Source organism: Melanaphis sacchari, unplaced genomic scaffold (assembly GCF_002803265.2).
Source record: "Melanaphis sacchari strain LSU unplaced genomic scaffold, SCAv2.0 Contig7_pilon_pilon, whole genome shotgun sequence".
Classification (NCBI taxonomy): Eukaryota; Metazoa; Arthropoda; class Insecta; order Hemiptera; family Aphididae; genus Melanaphis; species Melanaphis sacchari.
Window position 1 is genome coordinate 2959938 of NW_020271560.1, and position 14765 is coordinate 2974702.

At 24.3% G+C, this 14765-nt stretch overlaps 1 protein-coding gene across 1 annotated transcript in view; it reads left to right on the top strand.

Moving 5' to 3' along the window:
* The first annotated feature begins 10877 nt into the window (after window positions 1–10877).
* LOC112601849 overlaps window positions 10878–14765 on the top strand; it is a 114132-nt gene continuing 110244 nt past the window's right edge. The window contains exon 1 of the mRNA XM_025349671.1: window positions 10878–11175. The gene's annotated coding sequence lies outside the window, so the exon portion shown is untranslated. The remainder of the gene's footprint in view (window positions 11176–14765) is intronic.

A 14765-nucleotide genomic window follows, 5' to 3' on the forward strand; every position in this document is an offset into this window, starting at 1 on the left:
ATAATTGATAAAATGTATTAAAAATTTTAATTCTGAATAACGAAAAACAAAAAAATGGAATAACGTTATAATTCTGAATAATGATAAACTCAACATTTGAGGTTTTAATTATAAATAACGTATAACTAAAAAAATTTTACAAATTCAAGCCTTGATTTGAATACATAATTATAATTAAAGCTGAATATGATTTTACAACAACGACTGACCAGTGGCTGAAACAAAAATACTAATAAATGCCTATATAAAATACTCGTGACTTTTTTAGTTACATTGATTACGTATTTACGTCATATACTTAAGTCTGTATAATCTATTTGAATTAACAAAAGGTTAATACTTAATAAATAAATAAAGAATACAAAATAAAAATAAAAAATTGTTTTATTACTAATAATAGTTCAAAAATGTCATATTCTAACACAGATTTTATTTCTTTAGTTATTATTAAATAATGATTTTTATTTTTATTTTATAATACAGTAAGTTATGTGTATACTTAATAAGATATTATTTTATAATATAATAGAATAGTGAAATCTCGATGAAAATCTAGTTAATTTTTTCTATAAAAATAAAAATTATCTTATAAGTTAATTTAAACAAACTTTTCCAGGACTTAAAATCCAATTAAGAAAGCTTTTAATAAACGTAATAAAATTTATATTTTTAAGTAATTAGAAGTAATTTGATATAAGCTACAAAAAAATATATACAAAACAGTTATAATAGTAACAATCAAGTATAATTTTATTTGTTAAAACTTCAGGTTAAAAATGAAAATGTTATAAAGTCATATTATCAATAAAGTATAAATTATTAAATAATTGGTAAACCATCTTGGTTTTTGCTTTGGCTTTTGTTTTTTTATTTTAAAAACATAATGGAATAATGTTTTTCATTTTCCGATATTGAATTTAGTTTTCTGTAACATAAATTATGATGCAATCTCGCTTGAATGGTTTATCTAGTATCTACTCATCTTATACTAGTAGTACTACAAACATATTCGATATAGTACTAATGTCAGGTAGTCTTAATTGTAATAAAAGTTGTTAATATTTTACTGTCTTGTCTTGTTTAAATTAAGATGTAGATACTTATGCTTAACGTAAAAGAATATTGACGGAATGCCAATAGTTTGGTTCAAGTATTTGTAGTGTAAAATACTCGTATGACATACAGTAGGAGTGGCCAGCAAGAAAAGACTTGTGAGCCGCCTAATATATTTATAAATATAGAAGAGCCAAAATGAAAATTAAAAGTTAATATTAACTTATGTATATAATTATCGCAAAGAAGATAATAAGATAAAAATTGCAATAAAATGTATAAACTGTGAAACAATATATGATATTAATAAATAATTAATTATAAAAATAATTGTTTTTGTAATGTTTGTATCTTACGATAAAATACGAGCCCTATGAGTCTATGAAGAGAGCTGCAATTTGGCCACCCCTGATATATAAATATTTTCTCTATAGTAAAATACGAAAAATTGTAGAATATATTTGTATATATTATATCATATAATCAGTAATAATATTTAGGTTAAAAAGTTTTCAGGACTATTATTTTTTGAATATTAGTAAAAGTAAAACCGATTTAGTTGAATACATCAATGCCCAACGCCATTAAAATTATAACTCACTAATATGTTTTTACTTTCAATAAGTATAATACAGTAGTTGATTACATGATCACTTCTTGTAATGTTAATAAAACAAAAGTATCTAACCAAAAAAAAAAAAATTAAATATTTTTAAATCATCTAAATTATTTGAAAATAAATTTAAGAAATAATTAAATTAACTCAAGAAAAATAATAACTATTACAGCATTTTGCAAAGTACTAAATGTACCATTTAAAATATGACTGTAGTAACTATTAACATTTCTCATAGGAGTAATTAAAAATTATAAAAATTATAAAATATTTTATGACACAAATATTCAAAGCGTTAAACTGACTGTCAATCATAAAACACAGCTGAACCAATTAAGAAAACACTAGCAACACTAGACATTGACAACATCTGTAGATTTAAGGTTCTATGACCGCATGTTAGAAGGAGATTAAGACAGATTAAATTTTATGTCCTAAATTCATTAATTGGTCGTAAATAATTTTTAATTTATGTCATAGTTTCAACAATGTACAAACATTACAAATTATGTTAATTTATTATTGTTATCGTTATAATTAAGATTTGTTTTAGACGAAAGACCTAACAACATATACATTCATAATAGTTTAAATCAACACACATTATAATTGCTTCCATAAAGTTTTGTAGTATTAACATTTAACAAATTAAAAAAAAAAAAATATATAAATACAAATATAGAAGTGCTTCTTAAAGTAAATAAAACATTTTAACTTTATAAGAAACTGTTAAAAGTATTGGACTCGCAAGAGTAAACTATGGGTTACTTGTGGAAGAAGCAAAAACTTCTTAATTTGAAATATGTGGTATTACGCTAAAACTAAAACATATATTAACGGAATATCAACAATATTAACAAGACCGACTTACCTCACATGACCAATAAAAATATTAACAATTGGAAAAATCTTAAATAAAATAAGAAAATATCTAGTTTTTTTTTTAAATTTATCTAACCAATATGTTAGATTTTAAATAAGCCTATAAACTTAAAATATGATTTTTAATATGGTTTTTTCATAAAATACAAGTTTCAATTCAAATGGTATAAAAAAATAAATATTTTTTTGAAAGTTGACTATTCAAGATTTAACTTTTATATTTAAAATTGTATAAAATAATAAAATATATTTATAAAATATTTGTGCAGTTGAATTAAAAAAAAAAAAAAAAAACTATTCAACGTTACATATTTTTCAATCAGATATTTTTTAATGTACAAAAATGAATCTATTTTTACTAACTACCATAATAACACTTATTTTAATATAATTTATACATTATGTGACAGAAAGGCCTGACAAATAAAATAACTTTTGTTCTAATCAATGTTTTATTAAATTTTTTAATACTGCAAATAAAAAATGTAAAAGTTGATTAATTATTTTTAAGTAAAAAATATAAAATAACCATGTTTTTAACATAATTTTTCGAAAAATGTTAATGGTCAAAACATTTATTTAAGTCACTTAATTTTATATTTTTTTTAAAACATCAATATTTTTTTGAGATAAATTATTTTAAAATGTGATAACTTTTTTTCATAATAATATTTTCTCAAATTTTCAGACATACATGAAAAAAAACTTAAATTATTTATCATCTTTAATATTTTCATCACTTTTTTCATACGTTTGACTTATAATCATTTTTCATTTTTATTTGTCAGGCCATTTTATTATACTCTGTATATTAAATAAGATGAAGTATGATAAATATTAATATTTGAAAACAATAGTTTTTGATAAGGAACTTTTCCTTATTCTATACACTAAATAATTTCTATAAGAAATTTTAATGTTATTATTTTGAATTAAAATATAAAAACTGCACCAAAAAAACATCCATAAAAGATTTAAAAACACTCTCACAGTTTTTTTCGAATATTAATAAATTTAATAACATATTATATAGATATTACAATAACGATTTTTTTTTTTTTTTTTTTTTTTTTTTTTTATTCTTTGAAAATGTTTCAGCACACCAGATGCTATTACAAATATATTTACAAACAATAACGATGATATAACTATATGGACTTATTTTAATTTTTTTATCCACTTAAAGTTCGTCATTTAAATATTTTAAATGTATCTAATATTTTACAATGTAAAAATAGTAGGTATCAACTCCAATATATAAAAAATATACATATATTTTATAATTCAATTCTAATTTTTTATAAAAATTGACTATAGAACCTAATGGTAAAACTTTATTTTTCAAAAATTAGTATAAATATAGTGTTTAATACATGTTTTGAGTTTTTTTTTTTTTTACTTAATACAAAAATTATGTCTGTTGAAAAGTGTATTTTGAATTCACTATGTGTTTTTTCAAAATTAAGTCATGAAATTATACATAAAACTATTTAAATCTAACTCCATATTTTACATTATCATCTACAAGCCAGAAAGCATTCTTTTTATTGATAATAATAAAAATATATATTATCTTATTAAGCTGTTAGTTTATTAACAAAATAATAAAATAGCCAAATTACCATGTAAAAGTACCTTTTATAGAAAATTATATTATAACGTTTCCACTTTATTTCTATTTTAATCAACAACAGTTTTAAAACATTGATTTATAGTTCTATGATTGGTTTAACCAAACCAATTATAACTTTAAGTGTTCATTGAAAATATTATGCAATAACTGAGGAGTTCTCTCAACTATATTTTGATTATTTAATTTCATAGAATTTTAGTGAACGCTACTTGGAAGTTTTAACTATCCATTCAATACCGTTGAAGTATCAAAGAATTACTAAACTAATCCTTATACTCCATTTTATGACTAAGGTTATCGACCCGCATTTGTAATTCGGAACCTGACATTCATTTTTGTAATTTCTCTGTTTTCCGTATTTATATTGGAAAAGTTTGTTGCAAAGTACTAAAAATTCCAGAGTTCGTCAAAAGAGTAGCAACTCAGTTTAAACTTTCATGATCGTTAAAGTCCCTATTAATTGTTCTCCTGTGAAGCATGTTTTACAGTATAGAAGCACAATATGTGGTGTGATACTGTTGACTATTTTCAGTTGTAGTATGATCGACATAAGTTTTTTAAACTTTGTTACTTATATTTTTAAAATACATTTTCTATATCATAATCGCAATTCTGTATTTATAGACCAGCGGGATTGGATAAGTTGATTGAACATAGGCATTTTACGATCTTTGTATTTTTACGTATACTACTTTCAGAACATCATAATTTTCTATAATTTTGTTCAAAGTTTTTTATGCTATTTGTGTTATTACTACCTAACACTATATGTGACTGCTAAAAAATGCATTAACTTAGTATGAATGTTTGAAAAAAAAGGTCTTATCTCAATTGTTCTATACGAACACTAAATAATTACAGAACTTTGAATTTAAACAAGTGTATTCAAGGTTGAAATTATAAACAACCTTCATTGTTTCTAATGATTATTTCCATTATTATAGTTATATTAAAAAATAATAAAAATACATGATAAAAATATGTTTTGTACTTCATTTAAATATATAATTTTAATAAAATTCGAAAAAATATCAAAAATTTTCAAATTATTTTGAAGTTAAATATTCATAGAAAAATATCTTTTTTATATCTAAAATTTTAAGATATAATTCAAAAATAATTTTATTTTTTCTTTTACCTTTAAAAAAAAAAGTTTGCCATATAGTTACATTCATTTTTTATAAAAGTTCAAAACTCGAATTTTCACGATATTATATACTCACAAGTAAAATAACTAACCATTACTTCTTTTAAATGTTTTGATATTATTGTATAGTCATTTAAAAATGAACTACTGTAGATGCATGAAATATTTAATACATTTTTAAATAATCAATTTCTATCAATGATAATATTTCAAAATATTTTGAGTTATCTATAGGCAGTTGAACTTTCCATATATTTTTTACATCTCTAAATCTCGATAAAACATTTTTTAAGTTTAAATACTTAATACAAAATTCTTACATGAGTTATTATTTTATCTAATAAAAATAATTAAAATACATTGACACAATTTATTTTTATAAACATTTGAAGTTTTAACTTTATAAGAATTAATAACAATCACGATAATGTCTAAACTTTTTTGCAATTAAAAATGTATAACTATTCAATTTTTAAAACTAAGAATTGACTATTTTAAAAAAAGTATTATCATAAGTAATTTATACTGAAATCAAAAAAAAATATATATTTTTTTTTATTAATTTATAGTTCAAATTTGAACAAAATAATATATTTTAATAACGTTAATCATTTTGTTAAAATTCAAAAATATTATTTATGAGGACTTAATACTTTTATACGAGTAAATATTATTGATTCTATTAAAGGAAATAATATTTCAAAAGATGTAGATTAATTTATAAATAATACTTATTTATAAAAACTATTTAGGGAAGCTCTAATATTATTTTTATTATTTTATGAGTAAATACTTCCAATAATATAACACAGATTAATAAATTATATATTATTATATTAATTAAATATTACTAATATTTATAAATGCATTGTTTTTTTCAAACATTAAATCACCCTATCGTTATACTAGGTATATCATAAATTTCTTTAATAGCAATATCAAAAAAACATATTATGACATTTATTTAGTGATATAGGCTGACAGACACCACTCTGAATCATTTTTCATACACAATGATATATATCATTGAATTTAAATAAACATATGAATTAACAGAACCCGTTCAACTGATATTATATTACAGAGCGATACCCAATTGCTTTTACTTATAAAATAGAATATTTATTTGAAAATTTTTCAAAACAATATCTAATTTTGAAAAAAATTGATTGCACATACATATTAAACACGCATAACCTTTCTCAAAATGTTAGATTTGTTATTACTTATTTTTCTCTTTATTAAAATAATTATTTTTTGTTAGTTATAGATTTTCAAAAATTGTTCATATTCAATTTGAAGTCCAAAAAAATATTGAATTATAACAAAAGTTACCTATTTGGTAGCAATAAATTTAAAAACATAAGCGATTGTTTATAAATTCAAAAATATAAGTTAGGACTACAATGGAAAGTTGACAAGTTCTTGTTTAAAAATATATATTACATTTTTATTAAAACCAATTTAAAACATAATTCTCAACTAATAGGCATACAAAAACAAATTAAAAATGTATTAATAAAAGATATATAATTTTTTTTTTTTTGATTCTTTATTTTTTATTGAATATAAAATATTTTTTTATCTATATTTTGATAATATTGTGTTTATTTTTTGAAATTGCCAATTATTTCTCATGAAACATATTGTATACACTATAAACAAAAATCATTAACCACCAGCATTTCACCTATCCACATTCATTTTAAATTTTTTAAACGTTTATCGTTATAAATGTACAGTTTTTTAATCGTATGATTGTACAAAAAATTATGTTTATTTTTTTTTTCCATTAAGCATTAAATAATAACTTAACAAAAAAGTAAAATAAAATATGAATACCTCTATTCTGTTTTGTATTTATTTTTATTTGTATACTTCAAAATTTAAAACAAATTTATGCATAAACAAAGTTGCTTTAATTTATATCAAACATTCCATTTAATATAATATACTTTTTAATTTTTTACACAAAGTATAAAATTAAGGTCGGGTTTGGTGGAACATTTTATTTGAATAGTATTTTGCTCTTTTTATTTTTTCAGTGTAGTATAAAGTTGTATATAGTAAAATAATAGTTATTCAATTTTTTAAACATATATTTGATTAACAAAGTTTGATTAGGTCAATTTTTTTTGGTAACTATATTATTGTTATCATAATTAATTCAAGTACCAAAGTATAATATTAAGTAATGGAAATTTAAATTAATCGATCAAAATTAGATGTTATAAATTATGAAATTACTCAAAATTGTAAAGAATGTATAACAATTTTTTTAACCTATCCTAACATAAGCTATTGCGATATTTGATAAAATCAAATTTTTTCTTGTATTACACTCACTTTATAAACTATACATATATTTTTATATTATGTTCACATACGTATGATATCCAAAATTGTTCAAGTCAAATTAAAGGATATTATTTATGGTATACTCGTTCTAAAACCATAAAGGTTTTATGTTATGTGTAAAAGAAAGTAAACAAAATTATGAAGTATTAAATTTGTGTAAGAAAAAATATTTATTATAATTAAATTGCATTTACGATATACCTTATTTTATCAATAAAAAAAAAAAAAATCCTATCGTAGGATACTTGGTCAAGTGGATTGTAAATAGTAGTCACAATGTGCAAATAAATAAACAAAAGCGAATTTCGTTTGCCGTAATCAACGGTCAATGGATTACTATTGAAATACACGTATGAAAGTAAAGGGATACACAATAACGCTGGCCAGCAAAGGCCAATAATAAATTATAATGAACAAATAATACACGATGAAATATCAATAAACAAATACAAAGGAAAACAATAAATTTATATAAAAATCGTGTTAGCGATGATAGTGTGGTTGACAGTGTCGATTTCGATGACTTCGGTGCGGTTATTGACGGTAGTCGGTATTGGTGGTAGATAGTATTGACAATAGACGGTATTTACGGTAGACGATATTGCATTTATTCAAACTTAATTGAATGGCGAGCACCATCAACGGTCCTAGCATTGTTGTAACTAATTATTATCACGATCTTTCGGTAGCGGTGGTTTTTGTTTCAACGTCAGTTTATCATCTAACGATATGCTGAACCAGTACTATATTAAAAACTTAACAACGTGAACGTACTTGTTTTTTTTTTTTATTTTTTTAATATGTTTGCTGTTATTGAAGTGTTACATTAATTTATTCCAAGAAATGATTTTCTTTTTACACTTAAATGCATTAGATATTGCTCTCACATAAAGTAAATTTACAAACAATGTTCTTATGGTTACCAAGAATTAAAATATTGGTTAATCCAATATTATTATACGCAAGAAAATGTTATCGATTATAAACTATTAAACGAAATGAAATATGAATAACTTAAAACAGAACATAATTTTTTTCAATAACCAAACATGATTATATTTTAATTAATCGATTGTTGCACGCATATACGGACACGTCCACAGATGCATTATTGCATAAGTAAAGTCGTAAGTTAACAAATATAACTAATTTTTGTACTAAAATTAACAAATTAATTTCAGTTTATCTTCCACGGTTTTATTGTTCTGAAATACTTACGAGTATTATACGGTATCCGACGCAAATAAAATATTATGCCAATATTAAGTTTAAAACCATTTGTGAATGATTGGAATTCACGTTTAAAATGCATCCACTTATTTTCATCGAAAACCTGCAATCGTTTGGAAATAATTGCGATAGGGTTTCCAAATGTTTGTTGTAATGGCGTAGTTCGGCCCTGATTTAACTGCGTCATTGAAACTCTGTTTACGCAAAACTCTGTCGCGCAAATATTCAGAATATTGTCACTTCTCACAATCTGTCGTGAAGTTTGTGTTCAATCACTGGTAATGAATCGGTGCCGTACAAATAAGTGACGCGAATACGGCTAATAAATTCGAATTACGCTCGAAACTCTGAAGTTAACAATATGCATTACAATAATACGCGTGTAGAATTTATACGCACACGTTATTATGTGTGCTATCAAATCGAACAACCAACGCGTACCTTTTTCGATTTAAGTAACAAAAGATGTACAATACGTACATCGAATTTCATTTTTCCTTCGTAAAATTAGCCTCGTGAAAATGCTTCAATGAATAAAAAATTACTCCGGTAAAAATTAAATAAAAAATTCCTTGTAGCTATAAAACCTCATGATATTATATAATATGGAGAAATATTGGGTTCTAATGCACAATATTAGATTTACTTTTTATCTCATAAAAAATTGTTGGCTTATATATTATAGAGTGTTATCAAGTTTACTACCTACCTGTTTATTAAAATTATCAATCAGAAGTCGATCGTCATTATCAGTTGTTTACTGCAAAATATAATGTATTTAATTTTTGAGTATGAAATCATGATATTAATATGATGCGCCCTTAACTGGAAAACTATTACCAAGTCCTTGATGACCCTGTACAATTTTAAGTATAATAATATTATACTTAAACATTCCAATTACTGTGCGTTTGATGAACGAAAGGCGATCTGAAAATAAGAAAGTTTTCTTTTTCACCGTTGGTATAATATTTCGTGAACATAAATTTAGTATGTTCTACTTATTCTGAACTTAAAAGTTCCTATTTTTTTTGTTTTTTCATTTTTTACACAATATGGTAATAGGGATGCGGTATATAAATGGTTTGCTTCATTTACCACGTTTTTCCATATTTATCATTGCCAAAAAAAAGAATCGCCCCTCGTTCGACGACACTTAGCCGTTTAAATTTAATCATGAACCTCTTGACTATAATTCAACCACGATGTTCGGTATATGGTATATATTATATATATTTTTTTTTAATCCCAAAACGTCTAAGTAAAAACAACGTGAAAAAAACGGCTTCTGCCGTCATCTCCAGTGACCTGCCAGCTGTGTCATCGTTGTCGTGACTGGTGGGTACGTCGGCTGATGGTGATCACTGCATAATATTACAGTGGAGAAGGAGATACCTTAATAGGAATAAGATACTCGTTTCGTGGCTAATTTGTCCATCTCAATACCCAAATATTTACGAATTGTTTCTACAACGCAACGCCCTTTAACGAGTTCTTTTTTACAAATTCCTGTGTAGGCAGGTCCACGTGATGACAACAGGATAGACAACGACAAAACGACAAAACTGATGATACATCACGGGGTCCTAAGGTGGTTGTTTTAGTTTTTCGCGAGAGGGAAGTGGAGTAATACATTTTAAAATTCCTAAAGCGTATGTAATACGTCATACAACTGCTCCTAATTCGATCCATGCAACGCACCCATTGCATATACCACCGCTAATCTAAAAAGAAATGTCTAGGATCGAAGTGTGTTCACCGAGATCGTAATAGTAGGGAAAGAGGTTTTTACGTGTACTGGAGGCAAGTGGTTATAGACCGAAGGTACAGTATAATGTATATCCATAGCAAATATACGACGAGAATTGCCGCTGGCGCGTCCGCGAGTGCGCGTCGGTTTTTGCGCTCCCTACACATCGAAGCGCACACGCCCGAATGGCCGTTCAGTTTGACTTAGACCCACCGCAACCCATGACACGCCGCCCGTCTCCGATCGGTCCGCTATCACGTGCTCGTCGAAGTTGTATCGGATAGGAGCAAAAAAATAAAAACGAAATTTTCAATATTTTATTTTAAGTCCCAAAATTATCGTGACACACAACCAACGTTATGAACGTGTTAATACGTCAATTATAGCCGTATCGCAGAGTCCGGGATAAACAATTAATAAAACGTATGTTATTCGAAACTTAGTGATTTTATTTAATCGCTAAACGAACGAGTGAATAACGATTATCGTTGTGTGCTGGTCGAAAGGTATATTATATTATTATTATTATGCTTGTATTAAAAGAAAAACACATCAGTGTAACAATAAAACGATTTTCAACAAAACGCTTGGCGTAGATTTTATATTTCTACTACCGTTGAATAACACTATAATTAAACTACAACGTCCAATAGTCGTATAAGATCGAGTATAGCATTTAGAATTTCTCTGAAAAACATTTTCACTTTTAAATAAATTGAGTTCAAGGAGTCAAATTAGATGTTATTACATGTGTATGGGTGTGTATGTTATTTATTGGAAACTATTGTTGTTTTTTGAGCAACTAGTTTATTTTAATTTATAATTATAAAACCATTTATATTTTAAAAATTTATAGATAAAATTTCTTTTGAAATACATATTTCATAATATGATAAGAAATGTATGCGTAATATTATAATTAGTAAAATTTCAATATTTATACACTTATACATTAAAAAAAAACTAGTAATAACTTGTTTATGAATTTTTTTTTAATACTATTTGCTTGTCTTATATTAATCTATTAAAAATTAATTTGTCAATTAACAGTACATTTTTTAAGTATTAGCTAATAATATTTAAAAACAAAAATACATAATATCACCGGTACTGTGTGTCTGTTTGGACGTTTCCAATATTCTATCTAATGACATTATAAAATTACATAATTTCATAATGTATACTTGTTTGATATTCTTGGTATTCATTATATTATAAAGTTTCTTAGAATCCACCTAAAAGCAATCACATTTTTGAATTGATAACCGTATATTATGTAGTTGAACATTTGTGTCTATTATAATTTATTCTGTTTAAGTTTACAATATTGTTCTCGCGCGTTGTAGACATAAGTAGTACCCACAAGACCACAGATTGAATAGTCTAACAATGAAATGATACGTATCACGATCACTGCTGTATGGACAACAAACCATCAATATTCTTAGATTCTACATCTTCTCCAATAACATGGCCTAAAAACCCACAAACCTTTGTTTTGTCGACCATAATTGCGTTTGGTTTTTTTCCGGACACAAGGTTCACTATATTCTTCTTACGAATCGTAACTGTCCGAGTCGAGTGATAATAATATTGCTTTGCACATCTAATATCAAGTAATTTCCTCTGTGTATTTTGTTTACCTCTGAACAATAGAACTCGTCTGTTTTTACTAAACAATGTTGTCCACCAATTGATTTTTATTTATCAAAATAACAAATGCAATTAAAGTGAAATAAAAACATTAAATACCATGCTTTTACAGATTAAACATTTTTTTAATCGTAACAGAACAATTATTTATAAAAAATACTTATAAAAAAAATATGAACAAGTACAGAATGATAGTGTTTATCATAGTGTATTATAGTCGACAAATTTTAGAAGACACAAAAAATAAATAAATATTGTTCTTATTATTTTATCATAATATATGTTCATGTCTACATTACAATTTATTACATACATTCTATCATCCAAAAATCGATAAAGAAAACGTGGTTTTGTAAAATATATTCAACCTTAATGCGTCTTTCGTCCAAAATAATAATAGAAAAATCGAAGGTCGAACCTTTTGATTTATATTTTACTATGTAACATTGCACAGGTACAAACATATACACTCAACATTTTCACACTAACACGATTTATTGTAAACCAATACAATTACTGTTACACGCTCGCTTGTCCTTTGTTCTACATAATTTTACTAAAAATAAATAAACATTATCTTTTAATGCATATAGTATGTTAATTAAGCATAATAATTAATTACACCACGCCAATAATAACAGTTTAAATCTGTCAGTCATTCTACTCATTTAGTCAACACATCTATTTAGTTTTAGTGTCTATTTTTCCTTAAAGTTAATAAATTTTACAATTTTTATAACGATTTATATTGGTATAAATTATAATTAATAATGGTTCATAATAAAACAAATTGTCTTAAAAAATAACATTTTTATTGAATAACAGTATGAAAAGAAAAATAACATAAAATATAAAATAATGACACATAATATTATCGTATAAATATCATTTAAGCAATACACCTTTATAGACGAAAAATTAAATTAAATTCATCTGAAACTTACACACGGTGTTTTTTATGAATTTATTACATCCAGACACACGTATAATAATTCAATGATGATCCCATAATGTTTCAGAATTTTGGGAATGTTCGATATCGAAGCAATTTGTAGAATTATTGGTATCGGAATTTCTTTGATAAAATTTCATCAAGAGCTGCTTTTACTTTATAATATGTACACAATACTATGCATAACATAATATAATATTCAGTGATCATATTAAAGTATTCAACTTTATTAATACGTTTGCTTTCTTCTTTTTCCTTATCTTACAATATTTAACTACTTGGAATCTTACCACTTTTATATACATTTTTTCTCCTTTTTCCATTGTCAATCTACACATCCACAATTTCTTTATAAATTTATTTTTGAAACCACCTCTACTTTGGCTTTTGACACGTTGGAACCAAGTACTCATTGTGTTTTTTTTTAAACTGTTCTCTCTTTTTAAAATGTCCAAATCATATAAATGTACACTGATTAATTTTTAGAATAGAATAGAATAGAAGATTTCATTTTTTATTAACTTAGAAACTAATCATCATTCTGATCATATTTCTAAAATACAAAATGTTCACAGAGCATTACTTTTGAGCGATGAACAATTCAACAGAAATTATTTAATTTTAAAATATAGAAACAAACTTTATATTTCATATTTTTAAATTATTTTTAAATATGTTGTGAGTTTTAAAAATACCTATTTATTTTTTACACGGCAAACCCGTTAGGTTTAAAGTATTATACCGTCAAAGCTCATTTATATAACTTACTTACTTATTTATTTTATTAAATGATAAAACAGAGTTTACAATATTTTCATAATATTTTAAACGATTATTATGCAAATAATAATTATCTGCCCTTAAATATAAGTAAATAAGAATGATTTTTAATTATTACACATACTACTTATATTTTTATTAAGTTTGATTACCGAAGAGAAATTGAAAAGTTGTCTTGTTCTGTTGTACTTCGTTTCGGTTACGTATTGCTATGTACAATTTTTATGCAATATAGAAATTAATTTTGTACACTAAAGCTATTCAATGGTTCTTTATTATCAGTTTCATGGTAATAAAAACAATACATTTTATAGTAAAAGAAATTGTTTTAACTCAAAATATGATAATAAATATAAAGCAGGTATATATATATATATACCTGCTATTTTTATATTTTTTATACCTGCTATATTTATCTTATCATTACAGAGTTAAATATTATATACCATTGTATTATCTCATAAATCATTCGATAATCTTAATAATACAAAATTAATTCTATTACATAAGTAATTATCTAAAAATTTGTTGTATAGGCACAAGGCATTCGAGTAAAATAATAATCCATAACAATAAACGAAATAAGCTTAAAACGCTTTAAAAAAATATATTAGCTGTGAGCTAAAGGTGAAATATTTTTGTTTTGAAAGTGTCAAATTTTAGTACAAGACAACTTTTCAATTTCTCTTCGGTAATCAAACTTAATAAAAA